The sequence below is a fragment of the Bos indicus x Bos taurus genome, chromosome 10 (assembly GCF_003369695.1).
Source record: "Bos indicus x Bos taurus breed Angus x Brahman F1 hybrid chromosome 10, Bos_hybrid_MaternalHap_v2.0, whole genome shotgun sequence".
NCBI lineage: Eukaryota > Metazoa > Chordata > Mammalia > Artiodactyla > Bovidae > Bos > Bos indicus x Bos taurus.
In genome coordinates this window covers 18,595,309-18,609,207 of record NC_040085.1, presented here as the reverse complement: position 1 = coordinate 18,609,207, position 13,899 = coordinate 18,595,309, and the positions used below count along the sequence as shown (strand labels likewise).

Sequence of the window (13,899 nt, the reverse complement as noted above, 5' to 3'; positions counted from 1 at the left end):
AATAAACTCACAAAAGCTTTCTTTCTTTACAGTTTAAAGAGATATTCTGACTTTTTTTTTACACAATGATATGTAAAGCATCTCAGACCCTAGAGGCAAGCAGTTCTATTAAGACAGCCTCTCTTCCTAACACTCCATACAATCTCCTTCAGGAGGAGAAATCTAAATCTTCTGTCATACCTGGGCCTCAGAGCAACCTGGGTTCAAGTCAGCCAGTCTTCAGACTTTTGTTTGTGTAGGATCTTCAAGAAAGGTTCTTCTTGGAGAAGACCACTTCTTCACTGCTCTGCCATGACTGTGGGGTCCACTTTGAGGTGCCTCCATTCCTGACTGGCATTCCATTTTACTCCCTTGTCTGCACATGGAACATTGTTCCAATTTGACTTAGAATAGAGACTTTTTGCTTTAGCTGAGTTCATTGATTCAGCATTGATGTTTCAGGAGGAGCTAGATCCCAGTCAGTGACCCAGCCCGATGGCTGCATCACTGTCTCTGAAGGACACCCTCTGGAGCTGAGGTGCAACTGCTCATCTTCTGTTCAAACAAATCTCTTCTGGTACATGCAGTACCCTAACCAAGGCCTCCAGTTTCTCCTGAAGTATACATCTAAAGACAGCCTTGTTTCAGACATCAACTGTTTTGAGGCTGAATTTAACAGGAATGAGAACTCCTTCACTGGAGGAAAACATCAGTCCATTGGAAAGACTCAGCCTAGCACTTCTGTGCTCTGAGTGATACGGTGCCTGGGACTTCAAGGGGAGCTGAACACAAACCTCCTGAGATCTGGTAGCTTAAAAGACACAGGGTCTAAGACAGTGTTATTTTTAGGAGGTTGGCATGTTCTTTGAAGACAAACAGAATCCTAGAAAAGTTTGGTTCTAAAAGACATCTTATTGTTCTTTTTTGTTGTTGTTGTTGTTTGTTTGTTTTACAAAAGAAAAAATATTGTTTTAAGTTCAGTGTTCTCCATGGAATTGATGATAGTAGGTGGTGCTTTCTGTCAGTGTCACCTGAGCAGGGTTTGTTGGCTGAGCTGATTGGTTGCAGGAGTAGGAACATTTCCAGTCAAGTCATGACCTTCACCACCCAGGGTTTACTATGTATCTTAAGGTGAAAATTTCCCAGCAACAAAGCAAAGTGTCATGAAGAGGCAAGTGGACACTGTGCTGGGGCTTCTGTTTGCCCAGGTTTGCTGTGAGTTAGGGCTGCCCCACAGGGGAATCTGAAGGACTGAGCAGTGGTAGTGCTGTCGGAGGGAGAAGCAGGAGCTCACAAGTTCTACAGACTTTCTATCCTCATCATTCCTGAGGGCACTTTCAGGGTTTTGCAGGAGCTCTGTGACTCAGCTGGTAAAGAATCACCTGCAATGCGGGAGATGTGGGTTCGATCCCTGGGTTGGGAAGATCCCCTGGAGAAGGGAAAGGCTATCCACTCCAGTATTCTGGCCTGGAAAATTCCATGGACTGTATATAGTCCATGGGGTCGCAAAGAGGGGGACATGACAGAGCGATTTACAGTACACTACTGTGACCCTCACCTGTGACTGTTTCACTCTTTCTCATCAGGTGTGAGAGGGGTGGATGTGGAGCAGAGTCCCCCAGCCCTGAGTCTACAGGAGGGAGTCCACTCTACACTGTGGTGTAACTTCTCCACCCTCACAGACAATGTGTAGTGGTTCTGTCAGAACCCCGGGGGCCGCCTCATCTGTCTGTTTTACCTTCCTTCAGGGACAAAGCAGGATGGAAGATTAAACACCATGACAGCACCTACAGAACGCTGCAGCTCACTGCATGTTTCCTCTTCACAGACCACAGACTCAGGCACTTACTTCTGTGCTGTGCAGCGTAGTGCTGCCCAAGCACCTGCAGCCTGTACTCATACCCTCCGCAGGGCTCAGCCCCTCTTCCAGACACAGTCACGCCATGATGCCATTATCAGGTATTTGTACTGTTTAGTATTTCTTACCTACACTAGTACAGTTTTGACCACAAATACTTTTTGGCCCAATGAATTTGGGATTTGGTCTTTTCCCTTCTGAATATCTCCTATGTTTCCCTCTGCACTACAACCTCTGACTTGTAGCTAGGAGAGTATCTAGATAAGACTACAGATTTAAAGTAAATATTTAAACACAGTATGCTGGATGCCAAAATGATAAAAAGTGAAAGGATCTAAAAGGAGAGAAAATGACTCCAATAAAGATGTTATCTGGTTTAGTTGGGTGTCTCAAGAATATTCAAATCTGCCTTACCATAATTGCAAATACAAATAACTCGCAGTTACTCACATTTGCAAATTGCAAATACTCACATCTCATCCTCTGACTGGGGCAAAGCAAACAGAAAATATTTTTTCAGTATTCATATATGAATTGATCACTTGAAACAAATTTATCCTCTTTCACTTCTGGATGCAAGAAGTCTAAAATCAGTTTCACTGGCTACAGTCAATTTCTTGGCAGGGTTGATTCTTTCCCTTCACTGCACATTACCTAGTTTTAATTTATTTATTTTGTAAGTGGAAGTTTCTACCTCTTAATCCCCTTCACCTATTTCACCCCTACACCCACCTCTTTCCCCCTAGTAACCAATAGTTTGTTCCCTATATGTCAGAGTCTGTTTCTGTTTTGTTATACTTGTTAATTTGTTTTGCTTTTAGATTTCATATAAAAGTGAAAGCACACAGTATTTGTCTTTATCTGACATTTCCCTAAGTGTGATATCCTCCAGGTCTATCATGCTGTCCCAGCTGGCAAAATTTTATTCTTTTTTTATGGCTAGTAATATTCTATTGTACACACACACACACACACACACACACACAAACACACACACACATATATATCTTCTAGATCCATTCATATGAGTGAAAACCGAGGTTGTTTCTATATATCTTCACTATTGGAAATAATGTTGCAGTGAACATTTGGATGCATACATATTTTTGAATTAGTGTTTTTGTTTTCTTCTGAGAGACACCCAGGAATGGAATTGCTGAATCATATAATGCATGTGCATGCTAAGTCATTGCAGTCATGTTTGAATCTTTGCAACCTCATGGAAACATAGATTGCTAGGCTCCTCTGTCTCTGGAAATTTTCCCAGCAAGAATACTGGAATGGGCTGCCATTTCCTACTCCAGGGGATCTTCCTGACACAGGGATCAAAACTGTGTCTGCTGCATTGAAGGTGGATTCTTTGTTGCTGAGCCACCTGGGAAGCCCCGAATCATAGAGTAGTTATATTTATTATATATAAACTACTACTATTATATATATAATATATATAATTATTTATTATATATATATATATCTTATATATATATTATTATATATATATCTTATGTATATAACTACTAGTTATATTTTTATTGGTTTGGGGAATCTATTGAATAGAGGCTACACCAGCTTACTTTCCCTGCAAGAATACACAAGTTTTCCCTTTTCTCCACATCCTTGACAATACTCAATTATTTTTCATTTTTGTCATGATAATATTCTGGTAGGGGTGAGGTGATATCTCATTGTGGTTTTGATTTGCATTTACCTGATGATTAGAGATGTTGAACATCTTTTCATGTGTCTGTTTGCCATTTGTATGTTTCTTTGGAAAAATGCCTATTCATGTCCTCTGCCTGTGGTTTTGATATTGTGTGCAAAAGTTTTTTTATATATTCTAGACATTAACCCCTTATTGACCAATCACTTCCAAATATCTTCTTCCATTTGATAGGTTGCCTTTTTTTTGTGTTAGTGGTTTCTTTCACTGTGCAAAATATTTTAATTTAATTAGATCCTATTTTCTGTGTTGTTTCTTTTTTGTCCTTGCCTGAGGAAATAGAGACAAAAATATGGCAAAGATGAATCTCATAAAGCATATTGCCTATACTTTCTTTAAGAATTTATGAGTTCGGGTCTTATATTTAAGTCTCTAATCCATTTTGAGTTTATTTTAGTATATGCTCTGAGAAAATATTCTAATTTCATTCTTTAACATGTAGCTGTTTAGTTGTCTAACACCACTTATAGAAGAAGCAGTCTTTTCCCCAGTTGCTTATTCTTGCCTCCTTTGTTATAGATTGATTGACCATGTATGCAAGGGTTAAAATCTGGACTCCCTATTCTGTTCCATTGACTGAATCTCTGTTTTTGGGCCAGCAATGTATATTTTAGATTATAACACCTTTGAAGCATATTTTGATGTCAGGGACTGTGATACCTTCAACTTTGTTCTTTTTTTTTTTTAAATTGCTTTGACTATTTGTGGTCTTTTGTGGTTCTATAGCAATTTTAGGATTATTTGGTCTAGTTGCGTGAAAAATGTCATGATTATTTTGAGAGGGGTTGCATTAAATCTATAGATTGCTCTGGTTCAGAGGACATTTTCACATTGTTTATTCTTAAAACCCATGAACATGAAATATTTTTATATTTACTTGCTTTACTTATCTTCAATTTTCTTCATCAATATCTTATAGCTTTCAGAGTGACATCAATACAATTCTAGGGCACATGATCTAATAAGTACAATTCTCCTCATAAAGGCAACAAGACTGAATATCCTGATCCTCCTAAAAGTCTAATAAATAAGATTCAATGTCGGATTTCAAAAGAATAATATTTTATTCCTGTTTCAGTTTCATAAAAACACATACAAATGAATAGATTCTCAAGTCAGAAGAACTGATGTTTCTTCATTTCATGTTAAAGTAATTTTATTTACTAAAAAATCTAAACAGAGCCCTAAAACCCGGTTAATGAAAAAAAAAAAAAAGATAAGTTAATTATTTTGGATAAGATAGCTTTTCACCAAGAAAGCTGAAAATCTGTGGGTTTTAAAAAAGTCATTGTTTCTGAATGGAGGAAAGGTAAGTATAGGTTAAATGAATGACCAGTAAGTTACAAAAAGAGTTCATAGCCTATGCTAAATTCTATCTTAAATGAGCTGGTAAAATTATTTTACTGAATGATTATCAATTTTTGTCAACTTGTTTAAAATTCAGTTCCCCTCAGCTCATACCTTTAATACTAATTTTTTTTTTCCATACTCTTTTTCAGGATCTGCCTAACTCAATTACCAGGAAAAGACAAGTAGACAAAATAAAGTTCATGGTGAGCCAGACTTTTTTCCCATATGTGCACAGACCACGTGGTCTATGAACATGACAAACCCCACTTCCTGCTGGGGGGAGTCACACAGGTACCGGGTAGTATGTATATGTGCTGCCAGGCACTCAAAGACACTGAACTCTCAGCTTGAGGCAGAAACTAGGCACATTTGTGCAGGGGAATCCATGCCTCATGCCACTCTCCAGTCTGCCCTGGGTGTTCCTGGCTTTCACCTTCTCTGGTAGGGATGCTTCCAAACATGGGTGCAAGTGTTCAGGGTGAAAGGCCTGCACACAGGCACATGGTGTGCACACAGGGACTTGGGGAGGAAAGGAGGGTTGCAGAAAAGCACACTTATTATGATTTCAATTTGGGTTTTCTTTGGGTCCCAAATTAGTCTAATTCTTACATTATTTTGTTCATTACTTCAGCTGTGTTTCCTAATTTTTTCCCCACAGGATGTGGTGTGGCACAGAAAGTTATTCAAGACCAGCCAGACATATACAGTCAACTGGGACAGTCAGTCACCCTGAACTGTCAGTATGAAACAACCTGGAGCTTTTACTACATGTTTTGGTACAAGCTGCTTCCCAATGGAGAGATGATGTACCTTATTGCTCGGGCTTCTTCTGGCCAGAATGCAAGGAATGGCCGCTACTTTGTAACTTTTCAGAAAATTCGTAAATCTATCAACCTCACCGTTTCAGACTTACAACTGGAAGATTCTGCCGAGTATTTCTGTGCTCTCTGGGAGCTCACAGTGCTTGAAGTAATGGGAAAAGCTAAACAAAAACCCCAGAGTTTAATAAAAGAGAGCTTCCCTGCTGCAGAACCCCAGCTGAAATATGCACCTGCAGATCCCAGACCAGAAATGGTAGTTGTGTGGTTGCTTAATATGTGGTCTGGAAGTTCTTTTTAAGTTCACTTAGGAACAGATGTCCAGACTAACTTTCTAGTAATATGTTCTCAGTCTTGATTTTTTAAATTTTATATCAATCATACAGAACATGTGCAAAGTTGTCTAAATTTGAAAACTTGCCCTGTAATAATTTAATGTGGTGACTGCACTTGAAAAATCTCAAATCATAAATCTGGGTTTAATTTTCAGAAATTGTCATGAATATAATTTCCTTAATCTTTTCTTCTTAGGTTTTGTGTCAGTTAGGGTACAATCAGAAAAGTAGAACCACAGTGATACAGAATAAGAGGCTCATTTTAAGGAATAGAACTCTCAGGCAATTGCTAGAGTTGGTGGAGGAGTTTATACAAAGCTGTTTTCTTTGCATCTTGTGCTGAGCCTGAATTTACTTTAAATCAACTAGAGCGTCATTTGGAAAGGGAAATTGGATATGAACAAAAACATGGGGAAAAGTGACATTTAAAGACATACTAGAACCCATGAGGACGACTGGAACCCACAAAGACACACTAAAAACTTGTCTGTCTCTCACCTTCTTCAGTCTCACAGTAGTGGGTGACCTTCAGGAGAAGTGGATATTTATCACCATGCTACATGCACATTGGCCCAAGACAGAGAGATGATGAGGAAGAGATCTGGTTGGAGGTTAAGGAGTTGTAGGTCAGCAATAAGATGAGCTAGCAGATCAGCAGCAACACATGTGAGTTGCATAGTGACTGGAGCCCTGCACCAACCAGCAGGGCATAAAAAAATGTGGCTACTTGATGACAACTACCTTCTAAACCTTGCACAATCTTTTTTATGGCCAACCCTAACCCAGAACAATACAGAGAAACAAATTCTGAGTCATAGATTTCCAGCTAGTAGAGACACTACGAAGCTATTCCAGTACCTTCTATGTCAACTGGTCATCTATCTATACTTCTTTTAACAACACGCTTTCAAATAAAGAAAATGTCAAAACTATGCTTCTTGTTAATATGATGCAATTATTCCCCATTCTACCATAATCAATGTAACCTTCTCCTTAAAAGAGTATACCAGGTTTGTGCATGCGTACTAAGTTGCTTCAGCCACATCTGACTTTTCATGACCCTATGTACTGTAGCCCACCAGGCTCCCCTGTCCATGGGATTCTCCAGACAAGAATACTGGAGTGGGTTGCCACACCCTCTTCAAGGAATATCAAGTTCACTTATCCATTTTTGAGTGTTGTCCCACTCAATGGGACACCCACATTGTCCCATTGGATCCTGCATCCTAACTACTGAGATACAATCAGATACAAGATTAACTTATATTTTGCACATCATATGTTTCCATAGGCAGGCAAGTGGGGGAGAGATTTAAAAATGGTTACTAAATGCATAAATATATTCATATCAAACAGAAAAAAAGATTGTCATAACTACTGTCAACTTTAAAAATATTCACAACCAGAAGTTGAGAGTTATGTTTTATCTGGTGGGAATTCTTAGGACTTCAAGCCTGGGAGATAGCATCTCAAGTAAACCTGAAAGAACTGCTCCAAGGAAGTGAGCAGAGGAGCCGGTTGTATAGAAGTTTAAAGTGCAGGTAGTCGGAACATCAAAAGATTATTGTTAATTAAAGAAAAACGGATATCTCAAGTTAAGGATGGACTTCCCTGGTGGCTCAGACAGTCAAGAATCCGCTTGCAATGCAGGAGACCTGGGTTGATCCCTGGGTTGGGAAGATCCCCTGGAGGAGGCATGGCAATCCACTCCAGTATTCTTGCCCAGAGAATCCCCATGGACAGAAGAGCCTGGCAGTCTACAGTCCATGGTGTTGCAAAGAGTCGGACATGACTGAGTGACTAAGCACAAGTTAAGGAGTCTAGCACACTTCTATGCATGGGAAGATGCAAGAGTCCAGGCTCACTGAAGTCATTCTTTTACTATTCACCTCAGCTATCTTGGGTCCAGTATCTGTGTTTCTTACATCCTGAACTCCTTTAGTCTCGTGGTAGGGAGTGACTGCAGTTCTGATGGTTGTTAGATCACAGATATTCTTCTCCTTCCTGGGTGCCCTTAGGCTCAGGAGCTCACACTGGGCTGCAGTTGCTGATGACTGTGACATCCTTGTTTACTGATATGGCAGGAAATACTCCATTGCTGACTATTACAGTTTTTGTTACTGCAAATGACCACATGATTTTTGGTAGTATTTATAACTACCTTTTCCATTACCCATTCCATAACAATTTTGCTCATAACAAGCACCTTCACTCACTGCCATACTTCACTTCCTATAAAACAAGCTCCTTACACAGGAGCAATGCTATGTGGAAAGTCAAGGTGAATAAGACATTCTGTAAGCCCACCACTGTGGTTTTGACAGAAGTTCAAAGGGTATTGAAGGCAAATCCTAGGGTCTATTTAAGTGGAAATAATCTTGCCAATAAATAGGGGAAATTGATATACTGTATTCTGGGAAATATCATTAAGAATGATGCTTGATTTCATATCAGATGCAATAGAAGTCACCAGGGGAAAGCATTTTTAAAGTGTTAAAAGGAAGCAAACAAGTAATACTTTCAAACTAGCTTCTTATGAACATGAAAATGAATCCTTTATCTAAATCTTTCTATTTTTTTTTTCCTTTGAGAATCAGGCTGTAACACACCACATGAATCAAGAGTGAAAGCTAAAGCTCTGCCAGCTGGTGTCCTGCTCAAATATCTTATGATGCTTACACTGGCCTATCTGCTCCCCTCCTGTGATCATGGGTTAAACTGCAAGGAAGCCTGCTGCAGTGAAAAGGAAAAAATAGAAATGAGGTTTTTTCCTTTCCCTTTCCTGGGACAAAAGAAGATAAAAAGAACAGTGACCAGGCCTGAACATTCCTGAAGTGAAGTGAAAGTTGCTCGGTCATGTCTGACTCTTTGCAATCCCATGGAATACATATATATATATATATATATATATATATATATATATATATATATATATATATTCTCCAGAGCAGAATACTGAATTAGGTAGCCTGTCTCCTCTCCAGCAGATCTTCCCAACCCAGGAGGTGAACCGGGGTCTCCTACATTGCAGGTGGATTCTTTACCAACTGAGCTACCAGGGAAGCCCTGATAGAGATTTCCTGAAGTCTCAATAGGGAAAGGTGTGAACATTCCTAGTTGTTTTTGTTCTGTTTTGTTTTGCCTTAACTGCTCCTAACTCTGCATATCTGTAAGTTTGCTTTACTGCTCCCTAACTCTGCAGGAGCTGCAATTCACACTGTCTCCTTTGTCTCTATGCTAAATACATCTCCTATCTAGTGTTTTCCCTTACAACACCCTTCCCTTTGTAGTTACATAACAGAAAGAAGGCCACAGAGCCACCTGACTGCCAGAGTCAATTGCTGGGTTACAGATGCCAGGCTATGACTATCTTTGAGACAATGCATGAGGAAGAAATCAAGATCCTATTATCACCTTGACTCCTGATTGTGAGCCCTTGCCTATGGCTCAGATGGTAAAGAATCCATAGGTTTGATCCTTGGGTCAGGAAGCTCCCCTAGAGAAGGGAATGGCAACCTACTCCAGCCTTCTTAAAGCCACCTTTCTACTTCCTCCAAATTCTGTCTCTGTCCTTTTTATTTGGCTTTGTTGGGCAGAGAAAACCAAGAATTTGGCCAGCAAAAGCGTAATCACAATAGGAACTGTCATTGCTGAACCATTCAGTAAACTTCCTTGTGCAGAAATGGGGAGAAAGAGGTTTCAACAAAACTGGCTGGTTTTTTTTCTTCTTGTCTACCAGATGTGAAAGTGATTGATTTCAAATGACAAATATAGCACATGGCCTGATTATGGCTGGAGAGTAAGAGAATACCTTGAAAAGAAAGCTTGGAATTGCTGCACAAGTTGGGAGTTTCTTCTCTGGCAAGTAAAATTGTATGTACTCCTCTGTCTTTTCTTGTAGTATAGAAATATCTAGCAAAGTGGGAGCAAGAGTCAATAATGGGAAAAAATAAACAATTGCAGAAAACACTGCTTGGTATACTCATTCCAGTTTATATTATGGCACCCAATCTCTCAAAATAAAACCCTAATGAATTAATTTCACATTAATAGTAATAAGAGCATGATAGACCATGGATACTTATGATAAGACATGAAATCTGCCAGGTAACCTACTACATATACGTCAGAAAGGGCTCCCCTGGTGGCTGAGCTGGTAAAGAACCCGTCTGGCAATGCAGGAATCACAAAAGATGCCGGTTTGATCCTTGGGTATGGAAGATCCCCTGGAGTTCAGTTCAGTTCAGTCGCTCAGTCATGTCTGACTCTTTGTGACCCCATGAACTGCAACATGCCAGGCCTCCCTGTCCAACACCAACTCCCCAAATCCACCCAAACCCATGTCTATCGAGTCAGTGATGCCATCCAACCATCTGATCATCTGTCGGCCACTTCCCCTCCTGCCCTCAATCTTTCCCAGCATCAGGGTCTTTTCAAATGAGTCAGTTCTTCGCATCAGGTGCCCAAAGTTTTGGAGTTTCAGCTTCAACATCAGTCCTTCCAATGAACACCCAGGACTGGTTTCCTTTAGGATGGACTGGTTGTATGTCCTTGCAGTCCAAAGGACTCTCAAGAGTCTTCTCCAACACCACAGTTCAAAAGCATCAGTTCTTCGGCACTCAGCTTTCTTTATAGTCCAACTCTAACATCCATACATGACCACTGGGAAAACCACAGCCTTGACTAGACGGACCTTTGTTGGCAAAGTAATGTCTCTGCTTTTGAATATGCTATCTAGGTTGGTCATAACTTTCCTTCCAAGGAGTAAGCGTCTTTTAATTTCATGGCTGCAGTCACCATCTGTAGTGATTTTGGAGCCCAGAAAAATAAAGTCAGCCACTGTTTCCACTGTTTCCCCATCTATTTGCCATGAAGTGATGGAATCAGATGCCATGATCTTAGTTTTCTGAATGTTGAGCTTTAAGCCAACTTTTTCACTCTCCTCTTTCACTTTCATCAAGAAGCTTTTTAGTTCCTCTCCACTTTCTGCCATAAGGGTGTTGTCATCTGCATATCTGAGGTTATTGATATTTCTCCTGGCAATCTTGATTCCAGCTTGTGCTTCCTCCAGTCCAGTGTTTCTCATGATGTACTCTGCATATATAAGTTAAATAAGCAGGGTGACAATATACCCTGGAGTAGGAAATAGCAACCTGCTTAAATATTGTTGCTGGAAAATCCCATGAACAGAAGAGCCTGGCAGGCCATAGTCCATAGGTTGCAAACAGTCGGTCATGAATGAGCACACATGCACTCATACATATCTCAGAAAAATATTGAACTTTATCTCATGGTTAGATTATTCTGCAATTTCAGATTTTGTCTCCCAACCCCACCCCCAGGATTTTGCTCATTGCTGCAGCTGACTGAATATATAAGTTAGGGAAGGTATTATATTGGGTGATTAGAATGTTTGTTCCTACTTAATTCTTATTGGAACACTTCAAGGTTGGATCAATTCACCTTTAGGGAGGCAAAGTTATAAAGTGCTTGAGACCAAAGACTTGGTTTGTATTTCTAGATCTACCACTCATTAGTTGAGTATCTTGGGGAAATGACTTAATGATTTTTTGCTTTAGTTTTCTCATACCTACAATGTTAGATATTGATAGAATATCAGTATTGATAGGATATTGATAGACTCTACCATGCAGAGTTTTCATGAGAAGTGAATGAGATAATAAGTGCCGGTGCTGAATCCAGTGCTGAATCCAGTGCCCAGCAGAAAGACACTGAGTACTTACAGGAAAGGAAATTGAACTTGAAGGGGGTCCAATATTTTTCCTGGTGTTGCATAGTAAGTATCAGAGCAGAGCCTCCCCTCCATATCCTGCTTAGAGCAGATGCCCTTCCTCACCCCAAGAGTAACTCTGTCTCAATACAGTATTGTATTTTGTTTATAGTACTTATTACTCTTTAAAATAATTTTTCTAAAAAAAAAAAAAACATTCATTTAATTTTTCTCTCTTCCTACTGAACCGTAGGCATTTAACCTCTCTTTACTACTACATCCTCCAGACCTGAACCGTGCTTGGCACCCAAGAGACCATACACACACACACACACACACACAGATAATATGAAACCCAGCAGGATTCTATAGTGTCTTTCTGAAAATGACTCCCAATATCCACCCTCTGTTGCTTCTTGTGCATAGAAAACCATTAGCCTCTTGGGCTTTCCCTGAATTCCAAAGAATAAACTTAATCAGAAAAAAATGCAGAAGGAGAGGAAAACAGTCAAGCAAGACAAAATAATAATAGTTCCGCCATTAAGCAAAGCTAAGAAAGATTTTTTGTTTCTTTCCACTTGAAAGTTTTAAATTTTTTAATTGAAATTTTATATAAAAATTTTCTAACCTAAGTGCTTTTCCTCCCATGTGTTGCCATCCCAATCTCTCTCAAGTTGAATAGCAGCAGTCCACAATGAGGAAACTGATTTCTGAAAGTTCTCACAAATTTTCAGTTTCTCTTTGCTGAAAGAGTGGGGTCAGTTCTCTTTGCATGTGACTTTATGGGGGATGTCTGATTAAGCTTTTTCTTTGGCTAAAGTTTTTCCACAGACAAGGGCAGGCTGAGGACATGGAAGGCAAGGACCATAGAGCCCAGCTCCATTTCAGTATATTTAAATGAATCTTCAACTTTCTGGATCTCATAAAACATTCTGCTTTTATACTTGTTATTCACCTTCCCTCCCATAATAATAAAACAGGTATCTCTTTTACTTTGAAATAGTACCTCTTTGCCTAAACACTTCACCGACACCATTCTTTCTGGTTTCTATGGCAACTGATCATCCAAATTCTATGGTCTGATTTTTTAGGACTCATTTAAAAAATTCAAGATTTCTCATCTTAGAAAAAATATTTCATATTCCTCTAAACCCCATACATGCCTCTCCTGCAACCAATCTATCTTTTATTCCCTGGCTATTGTTTAAAAGCCCTAATCATATAACTGCTTACACGCTGTCACCTCTTTTTCACTCCATACACTTCTGTTTTTTCTCCCAATATTTTCTAAAATCTGTTTTCTTAAAAATCACCAATGATCTCTTTATTGTTAAATCTAAAAGACGTTTTTAACCTCCTTCATCTAGACAAGTATTTCTCAAATTTTAATATGCACAGGAATATTATTAAAATGCAGATTCTGACTTAGGAATTTTGGGTTGGGCCTGAGATGCTGAAGTCAGAGTAGCTCCCTGGTGACGCGAATGATACCTACCTACAGACCACATTCGAGCAGCCACTCTCTGCAGTGCTTGCCACTCTTTCTGGGGACCTTTGTGTTCCTGGCACACAGTACCCCAACCTTAAACTTTAACTTTTGGGAGATCCTTTGCAAGATCTATTCTTCTTTACCCATCCCACATCAAGAGCATTCCTGCTGCTTAGGCCCTCTTTTCCTCTCAATCTGCATACTATTCTTTGAAAATTTCATCTGCTCATATTGCTTCAATTATCATGCAAACAGTCTTAGTGGAGTGCACATAAGTCTGGTCTCTGGAGATGATCTAGATTCGAATCATTACCCTGTCACTTAAAAATACTGCAATCCTGTGTAATTTAAATTCTTTGAAGCTAGGTTTACCATCTGTAAAATGGAGGGTAAAAATGAGTAACACAAGACATTGTTGTATTAAATAAGATGTTTCTTATAAAGCTCAGACAGTAAAGAATCTGCCTACAATTTGGGAGAACTGGGTTCAATCCCTGGGTCAGGAACATACCTTGGAGAAGGGAATGGTAACCCACTCAAGTATTTTAGCTTGGAGAATCCCATGGACAGAGAAGCCTGGCAGGCTACAGGTCATGGGGTCACAAAGAGTCAAACACCA

At 39.6% G+C, this 13,899-nt stretch overlaps 1 pseudogene; it reads left to right on the top strand.

The window, feature by feature from the left end:
* The first annotated feature begins 1,142 nt into the window (after positions 1-1,142).
* LOC113899553 lies at positions 1,143-5,093 on the top strand (annotated as a pseudogene).
* The last annotated feature ends 8,806 nt before the right edge of the window (positions 5,094-13,899 follow it).